Here is a 14258-nt window from a genome sequence, read left to right on the forward strand (position 1 = left end):
AATTTTTTGTTCTAGTTCTGTGGAAAATGCCATTGGAAGTTTGATAGAGATTACATTGAATCTGTAGATTGCTTTGTGTAGTATAGTCATTTTCACAATGTTGATTCTTCCAATCCAAGAACATGGTATATCTCTCCATCTGTTTGTATCATCTTTAATTTCTTTCATCATGTCTTATAGTTTTCTGCATACAGATCTTTTGTCTCCTTAGGTATGTCAAACCCAGGACATTCTGATGCCAAAGCCTGAGCTGGTCTGTCTTATGGAGATGATGGCCAATGTTTGTCAAATGAATATTCATTCATGAGATGTATGTGAAATTCATTGATTAGCTGTGGTAGTTCTCTGGTAGCATCTTTAGGATTCTTTATGTATAGTAACATGTCATCTGCAAACAGTGACAGTTTTACTTCTTTTCTGATTTGAATTCCTTTTATTTCTTTTTCTTCTCTGATTGCTGTGGCTGAAACTTCCAAAACTACATTGAATAATAGTGGTGAGAGTGGGCAACCTTGTCTTTTTCCTGATCTTAGAGGAAATGGTTTCAGTTTTTCACCATTGAGAACGATGTTGGCTGTGGGTTTGTCAGATATGGCCTTTATTACGTTGAGGTAAGTTCCCTCTGTGCCTACTTTCTGGAGGGTTTTTATCATAAATGGCTGTTGAATTTTGTTGAAAGCTTTTTCTGCCCCTATTGAGGTGATCATATGGTTTTTCTCCTCCAGTTTGTTAATATGGTGTATCACATTGGTTGATTTGCGTATATTGAAGAATCCTTGCATTCCTGGGATAAACCCCACTTGATCATGGTGTATGATCCTTTTAATGTGATGTTAGATTCTGTTTGCTAGTATTTTGTTGAGGATTTTTGCATCTATGTTCATCAGTGATACTGGCCTGTAGTTTTCTTTTTTTATGACATCTTTGTCTGGTTTGGGGATCAGGGTGCTGGTGGCCTCGTAGAATGAGTTTGGGAGTGTTCCTTCCTCTCCTATATTTTGGAAGAGTTTGAGAAGGATAGGTCTTAGCTCTTCTGTAAATGTTTTGATAGAATTTACCTGTGAAGCCATCTGGTCCTGGGCTTTTGTTTGTTGGAAGACTTTTAATCACAGTCTCAATTTCAGTGTTTGTGATTGGTCTGTTTATATTTTCTATTTCTTCCTGGTTCAGTCTCAGAAGGTTGTGCTTTTTTAAGAATTTTTCCATAAGAAATGTGACATTTAAGCATATAATTCATTTCACTGTAAGTCAGAATACATGTCACTCACTCTAATTAAGAAATTAAGCAGGCATTAATATTAGATGCTTGTGAAGTATCCCACTACTCCCTTTAGAAAAAATGCAGCAGACGTATATGCAGAATATTAAATTCTGCATACTCCTCTCCAGTGTGCTTATGTACATTGTAAAATATAAAATGTAGTAATCCCCTGTTGTTTTACAGTTCCTTGAACTCAAAGAACTGTTTATGAGAACTGCAAAATCTTCAGAGTTAAAATTTAGAAGGAAAGTTACATAGAGAGTATTATGGATTAGGTGAGAAACAGTAGATATGGGTACAATTCATAGTTTAAAAAAGCATGTTTTCATGCAAACATCTAGCAAATTACCAAGGGAAGATAAGTACTGAAAAGTATCTGATCAAGAAGAATAATCTCCTCTAAACAGGAGTGCTTAGTTTTTATTGTTGTCATCATGTTTCCTTTTGTTTTTGAGGAGGTATTAAAATCTGTTTAAATAAATAAAAACAAACACAGAAACCCAGTTATCCATGATTTTGTTTGCATGAATTAGTAAGAGAAAAGTAATTACCCCAAAATAAAAGCAGGGTTATTTCTGACACTATCATAGCCCAAGTGCGGTATCTCTTCTGTCTCTATCTCACTGAAAATCTGAGAGCAGCCCAGTGTGGACATTGGAGATACTAGTGAAAGGAAAGAGGGACCCTTAAACAAGTCTTAAGACTACCTAAATGTTTTGAAGTCCCCACCCCCAACTTTTTTTGGTATTATACCACTTTTCAACTGTATTGCACCATAGAGAGAAGTAAAACAGGACAGATTTTGCTCTGTCAGTGATTGTGAGCAGATTGCCTTGAACAATCAATAAGATGGTGCCGTGGTTTGGAGCACTAGCTTCTGAATGATTTCGAACAAACACCTGCTTTGGCTTTGGTTCTCCCAGAAACAAGACCCTACTTCTGGTTGGGAAGTAAGTGCAAGGGAAGAGGGAATGTGAAACAGGGAAGGAGAAGCAGCCAATAAAAAGTTTTCCATTAAGCTGGGCACCCAAGAGCATGACTGGAGCTTGAATACATGGGAAATTATATGAAATGGTGCAAAATTACCAGCCTCATACTTATCTTGCCTGAGGATTGAGGGAGCTGGGATATTTATATACCAGTGGCTGAAGTAATCATTAGTTGAAGGCTACAACTAGGATCTAAAAATTCCTGGGGCATTGCCAGCTTACCACAAGGGGTGGGTAGAGCAGACATCCTAGGCTCCTGTAAAAGCTCTTGGACACAGAGAAGCAGATACAGGTATTCAGAAGTCAGCAGGAGTACACTGAAAGATGTGTGATACCAGTAGGGACTGAGAATATCAGCTACATACATCTAATCACAGCAATATTTTGAGTCCTGATCAATATATAAGTATTTATTTATTTATAAATTATATAGAAAGATGGGTTATCACTCTCTTATGTATATTATTGTATATATGCACAATTTTTTAAAAGGCTGGGATAAAAATAAATTTTTCCTGCAAGCCAGTGGATTGTCTTGCACAGCTCCTGGAGTGTAGGCACTCCTATATGGTGACCACTTTGCTGGGAAAGAGAAAACATCCTTTCAGGATCCAAACAATTATGAATTGCACAAAATTAAGGACACTGGGTGGTGACCCCTGGTTTTGGAAAAACAGGAAGGTACAGTGGGTTTGCATCTGTGTTCAGGATGGAAATGGATTGAGGCAATTCAGATGCACGGGTTTTGCCATTTAGGTAGATTTGAAAACAGACACGCTAAATACTGACCAAAAGGGAAGAAAGCATGTATTTCTTCATCCAACAGATATTTATGTAGCATCTGTTTTGGGCTGGGCCCAGTGGCAGAGTGAATCAAACAGATCAGCATCTGCTCACAGGATCCTCTAATATAGTATCAGGAATTTCAGTGATCTTTGGATCTTGATGACCATTCTCTTCTATCATTTTTCCTCCTTCTTACCATTACTATTATTAGAAACATACAGGTGATGTTTGATCCCATTTGTTGTAAGGGCCAAGCCTTTTACCATCTTGATCTGTTGCATTTACTAAAATAACAATATTAAAAATTTCTTAAATGCGTAAGCTTTACAACTTACAAAGAACTTGCACATATATTATCTTATTCATATCTCACATAAACTCCTGTTATTATTTCCAAGTAATACATGGAGAAGCATGGAATCAGGAGTAAGTGACTTGCTAAGATGCTGCTGGTTATAAATTGTCAGAGCCCTGAGCTGAGACTGAAATCCAGGTTTTATGACACAGAAGTGTGTACATATGTCTGATTTTAGTAATCCATTACATAGCCAGATGATAGGAAGAATTGTTGGTAAGTTCGATCGTTCTCTCCTCCTGTAATGAAATGATATTCTTAGTTAGACTTGGTTAGATGAATGAAGAGCTGTCTATAATACTTCAGTCTCCCCTTACCAGATCATTGCTCTTGTCATGGCTTTCAACAGGCTCCAGAGTCCTCTCTGTGCCATCCAAGCCTACTCTTAGATCAAAATATGAAAATAATCTTTTACTACTAACATTCATACTATGATCTTTCTTTTAAACTCATCTTCCTATCTATCTATCTATCTGTCTATCCACCTATTTTTCTATCCATCTATTTTGTAGCCAGTTGCCAGTAATTAAGATAATTAGAATCATTTTTAGAAATAATAATTCTATAAATTTCAGAAGAGATTGGATTTAGATACTACTTCATAAGAAGTGAGAGTTTAACCTACAGTGTCTTCAGAGGGTATGTGCATTTTAATTTTTATCTCTCTAATGGCATGTAACAGACATAACCTCAGTTAAATGCCTCTAAATATTGGAAGCAGATGGCATACATGTATTTAAACACAGTCCTTCCATGGTCCTATGAACTCATGTCATACATGCAAGCACTTTCTTTTCCTACACCTTAGTCCAGCCTAGGGACAATGGCTATGTTTGGAGAAGATGTAACTGCAGGGCTCTGGAACAGCTGGTATGCCCATCTGTGAGGAGCCGAGCAGCACAGCACAAGTGAGCAGGGCAGAAGAGGACTTCAAGGATCCGATGAAATGCAGCCCCAGGGGCACTAGAAGCAGATTACAGGGAGAATGGAGCATCTTAGATTGAGGGGGACTTAGGACAACACTGAATGTGAAAGGACAAATCATAAACAACTAGGCCCTTAAAAGCCAGTTGCAGTTCCAACCCCATGTCAGACTTTACACATGACTATTAACTGGACATCCTTTCTCTGCTGTGTTAAGTATAGATGACAATCACAATCAGAAACATTGTTGAACTTTGAAATTCCACGGCAAGATGTATGTATATATATTTGGCCACCAAGTACACTGTAATATGTTTGTTATACAGCAACCAAAATTTTGTACTCTCTGGACCCTTTTGATAAGGTAGATACAACCTGCAATCTTTTGCTAGTTTCCGTGTTCATTTTTATTTATCAAAAGCAAATGTCCAAGCCCAGGATTAATCTGGAGTCTGGAAGGTATACATCAGGGGCAGGAGCTTAAAAATGGGCCAGAAATGGAAAATGGATGGAGTAAATTCTGACATAGAAGACAAAGGACAGAAACTAATTTGGGCTAGTGTAGATGTAGGTTGTGTGTTCTCCAGCCAACAGTGGTGAAGAAGAGCTCCCTTCACTCTTTGGAGACCTTGCTGGTTTGGAAAGTTCATTGTTCGACACCATGGATCTCCAGGTGGGTCATGTTTAGAGATACACCAACCTGGAGGACTCCATGCTGTTGAGCTGTTCACAAGCAGCGGACACTTCCAACCCCATCTTCTCAGGAATTAAATTGGTGTCTTCCATAATGTACATGCAAATCTGCTTTAAAAAGACATCTTACTCTTCCCTTTTTCACCAATGGGAATAAACTTCCCACCTCTGCATCGAAATACATGTTATTTTTGTGGATATTATTAAAGCTGTGGTGTCACAGTGTACTCTATTAGGATGGAAATAAGCATAAAAGATATATTTTTATAAAAGCTAATTAAAAATAACGGGTATAAGTCAAATATTTATTTGTGGATTTTAATTATGTATATAAGGAATTTTAGTAATAGGTCAATCTAGCATATAGAACAATGCATTTTTTTCTAAAATTTGAATTTATTGGACTTAATTGGTATTTAAGTATATTATTCATAAATAATAAAAAATGTTCCTCACTTTGCAATAAATATATTTATTGTATTTATTTTGAATTGGGTAGATGTTTTATATTAATGTTATAAAACTGCCAACATAACTGTATTATTATAACACAATAACAATGTTGAAATATTCATTCTTATTTTATTTTAATAAGAATTCTATAAGTCTTTTACCAGTAATATGATATTGGGGTTTGATTTAAGGAAGGTGTTATATATAAAAAATTAAGGAATTTATGTTTGTCAAATATTTTGTTTTTAATGCATTGGTATTTATATGTATATATAAATATAGTTTTATTGGGACTACTATGTGATGTATCAAATTTTAGTTTTCCTAATATTAATATATTTCCAAATTCAATGGCTTTAATTGTCATGATATGTTACTCTTTTAATGTACTATTGAATTACATTTGCTACTATTTTACTAAAGATTTGTGCATTTACACTTATAACTGAGATTGATTTAAAGTTTTAAAAACTCTTTTTTAGTTGTATTTGGCTCATATTTATATTAGAGTCACACTGATTATATCAAATTAATTAGTAGCTTCACCTTTTCTCTTATGCCAGTGAAGAATTTATAGAGCATGAAGATTATCAATTCTTCATATGTTCAAATGGCCCACTTGTAAAACTTTTAGTATAAAGTCCAAATTATTTTTTACAAAAATTAAAAATATTGATTATAACATTTTTCAAAGGTGTTTGCCTATTTATATTTTATATATCTTCATTAATTAATTTTGGTAAATTATGGATTCCCTATTGATTATCTATTTAATGAAAATACATACAATTTTTATCAAATAATTGTCATATGATTCTTTCTCTTTTTAGTTTTATTTTTCTCAGGTTTTTTGTTAAGGTTTTCTAGAGTTTTGTGAATTTTAATTTTCTTAATTCTATTGGTTTTGATTTTACAATTTATTTCTTATATTATTTTGTTCTAATACCATAAGGATTTTTGTTTCCCTTCTTTTTATAACTTTTTGACTTAGAACACTTAGTTTCCTTCTTTTAAAAAATCCTTCTTGTTTAGTATTGAGATCATTTATAACTACGGATTTGTGTCTAATAATTGCTTTGGTCTCATCTAAAAGTTTAAAATATAGTCTAGTTAATAAGAACATGAGCCTAGAAGGAGGCAGGCTTAGGTTTGATTTCTGCACATATTGTGAAAGGAACTTTAACTCACTAGGTGTCTTCAGTTGTAATTTATAGTGAAAATACTTACCTTATAGTGCTTAGCAAGATTAAATAAGATAATATATTTGTAAGTGTGTAGTACAATGACAGCAAAATCAAATGTTCAACACAAATAGTAGTATTTGTTGAAAATTGTGCTTTGGTTTTTTTTTTTTTAACTCAATAATCGCTTTAATTTTTAACATCTAAAGTGTTGAGTATTTGTTGCTTTTGTTGTTCTTATTTAAAATTTTCTTTACCCACTTCTAATTTTAATGAATTTTGGTCAGAAATGTGGCCTTATAATATCTATTTTCTGAAATTTTCTCAGTTTTTCAGTTTTGAACTACTTGAATAATTGAAAAGGAAATTTTATTCTTTATTGAAGAGGGCCAGTTATACACACACACATATAAACACGTTTTATTTATATCCATTCCCCATATTCATTATATTATTCATTTCTTTCTGTTCTTGCTTTAAAAAATTTTTACCTGATTTGTATTTGTATTTGCATTCCTTACACCTATTTATTTTGGTTAAATTCTAATAGGTTTTTTAATACATATTTGAACTTTATACATAATTATTACTACTTTGTTCTGTTTAAAACATTTTACTTGTAATTCTAATTTATATGAAACTAATATTGCTACCCATTTCTTTTACTTTGAGAAACATTTGTCATACTTTTTAAATTCTCTGTACCATTTTGCTCAGGTCAGTTTTTAAAATAGCATATAATTAGATTTTATTTATTTTTTGATCCTTGAATATTTGCTTTTAAATTGGTAGTTTAATCGTTTCATATTTTTTCTTCTCTCATTTTTTTTCTGCTTTCATTTTATACCTCCTTTATGTTTCATTCCTTCTCTGTCTTTTGCTTTCTGAAATCTCTCACTCAACATAGTGATTTAAAGAGTATTTATCTGTTTTCAAAATTTAATTTGTTCTTAGTTTTACTTTGAAAAACTATATTTTATCATTATTTTTATGGTATTTATCAAAGCCAAGGATAAAACGTAATATATTTTGAATTAACATCCTTATTTCACACTCAGTTTCAGATCTTTTGTGATATAATGTGAAGATTTAGAGTGAAATTATTGCTATTAAACTTTTGAATTTTTATTATTTATGCATATACATCTATACATGTTTTATTTTATTCCAATATTTTCAATCAGTTGCCTTGTACTGTATAACCACTACTTTACTACTCCTTGTTTCACTGGTTTCTATTGATTATAAGTCCTTGTATAGCAAGATCTCTCTATTTCTAAATTGTTTGTTCTGATTCAATCTCTTGAAAAATGTTAAATACTTAGTTTTGTTTTAATGAACTTAATATTTCTTGAGCCAATACATATCTATGTATATATCTTTCTGCTGCCTTCACACATGAATATCTTAGATACCTATAAAAGTCTCAAATCCAAAACTTTCTATCCCTCAAGATTGAAAGTGCTTCTTAACCAGTCCATAATGTGAAGGCAGAACCAACAGCTGAGTCACTTCTCTGGGAGATAAATGGGATGCTTTGCCTTCGTAGAACCTGAGAACCTATCACTATCACTTCACTGGATGGATGTTTGTGTGAAATATTCTAAGCTCCTCACTTTGTTTGATATTCCAGTTATTAAGAAACACAAAATCAGGGATGTTCTAGCACATTCTAGTTATATTTAGAGTCCTACTTTTCATCCTAAATCCTGAATTTTTTCATATCCAGAAGAGTACTTTTTTCATATTCTTTTCCATTATTATTTGTTACAGGATATTGGATATAGTTCTGTGCTGTACAGTAGGACCTTGTTGTTTATCTATTTTATATATAGTAATTTGTATCTACTAATCCAAACTCTTAATTTATCCCTCCCCACCCCCTTTCTCCTTTGGTAACCATAAGTTTGTTTTCTATGTCTGTGAGTCTGTTTCTGTTTTGTAAATAAGTTCATTTGTATCAGTTTTTAGATTCCACATATGTGATAGCATATGGTATTTGTCTTTCTCTTTCTGACTTACTTCACTTAGTATGATAATCTCTAAGTCTATCCATGTTGCTACAAATGGCATTATTTCATTCTTTTTTATGGTTGAGTAGTGTTCCATTGTATATATGTACCACATCTTTTTTTTTTTTTTTTTTTTTTTTTTTTTTGCGGTATGCGGGCCTCTCACTGTTGTGGCCTCCCCCGTCGCGGAGCACAGGCTCCGGACGCGCAGGCTCCGGACGCGCAGGCTCAGCGGCCATGGCTCACGGGCCCAGCCGCTCCGCGGCATATGGGATCCTCCCAGACCGGGGCACGAACCCGTATCCCCTGCATCGGCAGGCGGACTCTCAACCACTTGCGCCACCAGGGAGGCCCGTACCACATCTTTTTTATCCATTCATTTATTGATGGACATTTAGGTTGCTTCCATGCCTTGGCTATTGTAAATAGTGCTGTTATGAACATGGGGTACATGTATCTTTTGGAATTAGAGTTTTCTCCAGATATATGCCAAGGGGTGGAATTACTGGATCATATGGCAAAGGTGTACATTTTAAAAATGAAATGAAAAGTGCCCTGTTGTGCCTCTTCCTTGAGCCTCAAACCAGCCTTGTTACACGCTTGTGTTTTTTACTCCGTCTCAGCCAAAAGTACCTACAGAATAGGCATTACCAGGAAAAGAATAAGAGAGGGGAAGATCCAAAATTTCCAAGGAAAATATCTTAGTCCTACACTTTTTCAAGTTTGTAAACCCCTTGTTTTCCATTCCAAAAGTTTCATCTCCTCAGACTATGAAGGTACCATCAGGGATTCAGGAAAAACAAAAAAGAGCTCACTAGGCAAGATAGAATCCCTCCCTTACCCAGTTTTTCTTGTTTCTTCTACCAATATCATTCTGCCTTTCCATAGTGTTGCTTCCCTATTTCTCCACAAGGAAAAATCTGCTTGACTTGCTTGGAGATGTCACAAAGGATTTACAAAGGAATCACTTGGGTTTACCTTTGAAGTATGAATAACAGTTTCCTACTTGGGAAATAGGAAAAGAGCATTTTAGGCATAGAGAATAGGAAAAATTATAGCTACTAAAAGCCTGAGGACTTACTATATGCCTGAAATGCTAAGTTCTTTCTACTCATTATCTCATTTAATTCTCAGAACAATGGTATGAAATTCCAGTTTTAATCATCATCCTTCTTTTAGGGGACAGGATAACTGAGCCTTTAGTAATCTGCTCATGATCAAACATCTAGGAGATGAAAGGGCACCATTACACGGTGCTTACTCTTTAGTATGGTGCGACACTTCTTCAGTGCTTTAGCACTTTTGAACTAAAGGCAAAGTAAGATAGGGCATAAAAATGGTGTTTATTTATCTGAAAATAAATGTATTTTCAGATTGTATTATGATAGCCTTTATAAATTGTTTTTGTTTGTTTGTTTGTTTTTTTCAGGAATAGGATTTAATTTTCTCAGTTCTAATTATGAAGATAAAAGATACCTTAGAATAAGAGCATCATGTGCTTAGAGCTTGGGGAGGGGGGTCATCAGTTTAAAAAGCAGCTGTTTCCGGCCATCTTTAAGCTGTAAGGCAACACTTCTATTTTAGTCTTCCTTCTTTTCTTTTTCTTTTATCTAGAAAATTGCCAAATTTTATTTATTTATTTTTAACATCTTTATTGGAGTATAATTGCTTTACAATGTTGTGTTAGTTTCTGCTGTATAACAAAGTGAACCAGCTATACATATACACATATCCCCATATCCCCTCCCTCTTGAGTGTCCCTCCCACCCTCCCTATCCCACCCCTCTAGGTGGTCACAAAGCACCAAGCTGGTCTCCCTGTGCTATGCAGCTTCTTCCCACTAGCTATCTGTTTTACATTTGGTAGTGTATATATGTCCGTGCCACTCTCTCACTTCGTCCCAGCTTACCCTTCCCTCTCCCCGTATCCTCAAGTCCATTCTCTACTTCTGCGTCTTTATTCCTGTCCTGCGCCTAGTTTCTTCAGAACCATTGTTTTATTACTCAGCCATAAAAAGAAATGAAATTGAGTTATTTGTAGTGAGGTGAATGGACCTAGAGTCTGTCATACAGAGTGAAGTAAGTCAGAAGGAGAAAAATACCGTATGCTAACACATGTACATGGAATCTATAAATTGTTTTTTTAAAACAATTGGTGGTAAAGATTTTACAGACCTGTAAATTGGAAAACTGAAGCAGTTGACTAGCAGAGGTGAGGCCCTTTACCCTGATACATTAGGTAGAATAGAGCATTCTGACTAATTAACAGTAAATGAAGAATTTTCATCTCTTTTCTTCTCTTTGACCATAGCAATTATACTTATGTGTATTGACTAAATTTTGAATGATCAATTTTTTTTTCAAAATGAACAAGCCCATCCTGATCTTCAACGTGGAATTTTTGACAGAATCAGTGTTTATCTGCAAATCTAAGTTGTTTTGTTGATACATATCCTGTGAAAACACAAGCAGAGAATCTATTTTCACTATCTACAAATCTTCGTATGTCAGTGATAGGAAGAGGCAAAACAGATATGAGAGTAGACTGGGAGGATAAAAGATAAGTCTGCACCTCTAATACGTAGGTGAGATTGCCTTAATATACATAGAATTTGAAATGCTAGAGCCACTTATACTAGTATTGAACAACAGGGAAGTTTTTAAATTATTTTGAATTATGGGTTTTCAAGTTTGCTTTCTCAAAGAGTTAAGTCTTTGCCTAGATTTTCCACTTTATTTTTGTGTGTGCTCATTGTGCTAATGCATTTAATATGCTGATCAGCCAGGGACACATATGATCCTCACTTAACTTTCATCTCATTGACTCAGGGTTTACCCTGGGCTCAATATTTGCTTCCAACTATTCTTACCACTATTACTTTATTCTAATGATGGGGAAGGTGTCAACACTTATGAGGGTGGGGGAAAGGAGAAAATAATAAATGCACACAAGGCATAGCCAGTGTTATTCTCTGACACATACATGGCAAGCACATTTATATTTATCAGAGCATGTGTTCTTTGGGGAGGGGAGGAGATAATAAAAGACAATTTTTACTGATTACAATGTGCCAGGGCTAAGACTTTTAAAAGATTACTTTACTTAATCCTCATTACAACTCCAGGAGGTAGGTAGAATTTTATGCCCACTTTGTAGATGAGGAAACCAAGGCAAAGAGAGTTCAAATAACTTACTCAAGGTTACACAGCTTATAAGTCTTGGTCCTGGGATTTGAATGCAAAGAAATTCATCTGCAGAGTTCAGGTTGATAAGTATGCTAAATTGCATCCCAAGATCTTCTCCATGTATATCTATGCAAGCACAACACATATGTACACATATACATACACATGCAGAACAAACACATTCTTGAAACTCACACTCTTGAAGCACGTCTACCAAGAGTCTCATACACAAACTTACTCGAGTGTATACTTTTAGAGGCACTTTCTTCTTTAATTCACGCACACATTTATACCTATTTCTCATGTAACTGACACAAATCTATACAAATATGCATGAATAAACAACCATTTTTGTTAGAGAAATGCTGACTTTAAGGTATTGAAATCATCTTGTACTAGATCATTTGCAGAGTATAACCAACAATATAGGTGAAAGAAGTGTTATTTGATGAATAAATTACCCTTCAAGATAAAATCACACACACACACACACACACACACACACACACTCCAAGAGTACTTGGGTGAGTAATGGTGTGTGCCAAATTGAGGGGTTGGGTTGGGGCTAGGGCTAGGGGAGTATGTAAGTAGGAAAGAGCAAAGACAACATTGCATTCAGAATATCTAGATAATTCAAGCAAAGGGCTCCCCCTCTAATCATTTTGTTCATATTTAAAGTATTGTCCAGTTCTGCATATAGTATCATGGCTCAATAAATACTCAGTAAATATTAATTAGCTATGATTTTGATTAGCATAATAAACATATACATATTGATTCTTTTAGTACATTCTAGGTCCACGTGACCTTAACACTTATTTTCTGAGAGTTTGAATTGAAGCCAAGTAGTTATATCAAAATCAGACAGGATTTTGAATCATCTTTCAGAACTTTAAGGTCCTTATATGAAAGCACCAAATGCCTTATTGGCTCAGTTTATTACACCTGTCACCTTTGTAAGAAATGAAGACTGCGAATCTCTTTTCATCACTGAGATTCCCAGAATAAAGCCTTTCGTGTTTACTAAAGGAGGACAAAGAAAGGAACATGACTGGAGGTGTGTGGGTACTGAGGCACCACTGAACCTACCTGCGGTCGCTCTCTCCTCTCACCTTTCAACGGCATGTTCCCATCTTTGAAAACCTGAACCTGGCTCTTTTATTATTGTTACTGTTTTTCTGTGCTACTGATGTTTTGTGGTGATGAGGAGTTCCTAACTCCTGACTGACTTAGGTTTTGGTGTGGTTAATTAAAGTTAAGTGGTGTGTGTGTGTGTGTGTGTATGGGAATGAGAGAGAGGATGCCAAATGAAATCATTCAAATTATTGTCACTCAGTTGTCATTCGGATTGATGCGTTTTTAATTTAGTTTTTTCTTAATAATTTAGTTGTTTCAATATACAAATTCTATTCCTGAGTGGTGGAGCTGACATTTCAAGATTTCTGTCACTTCCAGATAAAACATTAGTTATTTCTGATCGATCCCATCCAAATAGCCTTAGTTTAAGTGTAAGTAACAGAACCAACAACTTTACTACACAATGATGCTAAATTATTCATTTGGGAAGTGAGTTGTTTTTATTCAGCAAATGAAATGTTGGGTTTTAGCAGTGGTATGGATTAAAAATTAATGTTTTGTCACTTCACATAACTAACATCATACTTGAACATATAATACCTAATAATATATCTAATATAATATCTTAGATTGATAGTTTCTTAAACACAATAGCAGCAAAATCAACAACAAAAATGCAGAGCTAACATTTAGTACATGAAAAGTATGTAGTGTTATGATTCAGTTTAAATTGTTTTTGTTTTTGTTTTTCTCCTCTATACAGATTATGGTATTCTAATCAATATAGATTAGAAAAAGTCTTAAGGCAGCTTTTTATATATTCTGTGGACAAAGGGGTCTGCTCTTTCAATAGAGCCCCCTGAATTTTCAATGGCTACCCATTAAATTCTTCCATTTCATTCTTACATATTGAATATCTATCCCTATAGACAGTGTTTTCAAAAAATAAAATAATAGACTAATGGTGATTTTTCATTTTCTTTGGAATAATTTCTTTGTTACAATTTGTGCACTAAAAATGTGACTAAAACACAGATTCTAATTTTTATTCTTTTCTATGAGATGCTCTTTATAGGAAAAAACATTTTTTAATATCAGAAAAAGATAATTAAATGATTCTGACCCTCTTCTCCCTTAGTAACATTGTGGTTTTCTTTATGGTTTAAATATTTACTTCTTTAATATTGAATGCTGTCAAAGAATTAAATAGTTATTGCTTGACTTATTCCCTCCTTCTAAATATATTCAATTCAACAAATATTTATTGAGCACATACCACAAGTAGCTTAGATTCTCTATTGTGTTTCCATCAATTTTTGACATGTTTTCCCAGTAATTTATG

The sequence above is a fragment of the Mesoplodon densirostris genome, chromosome 9, assembly GCF_025265405.1.
Source record: "Mesoplodon densirostris isolate mMesDen1 chromosome 9, mMesDen1 primary haplotype, whole genome shotgun sequence".
Lineage (NCBI taxonomy): Eukaryota > Metazoa > Chordata > Mammalia > Artiodactyla > Ziphiidae > Mesoplodon > Mesoplodon densirostris.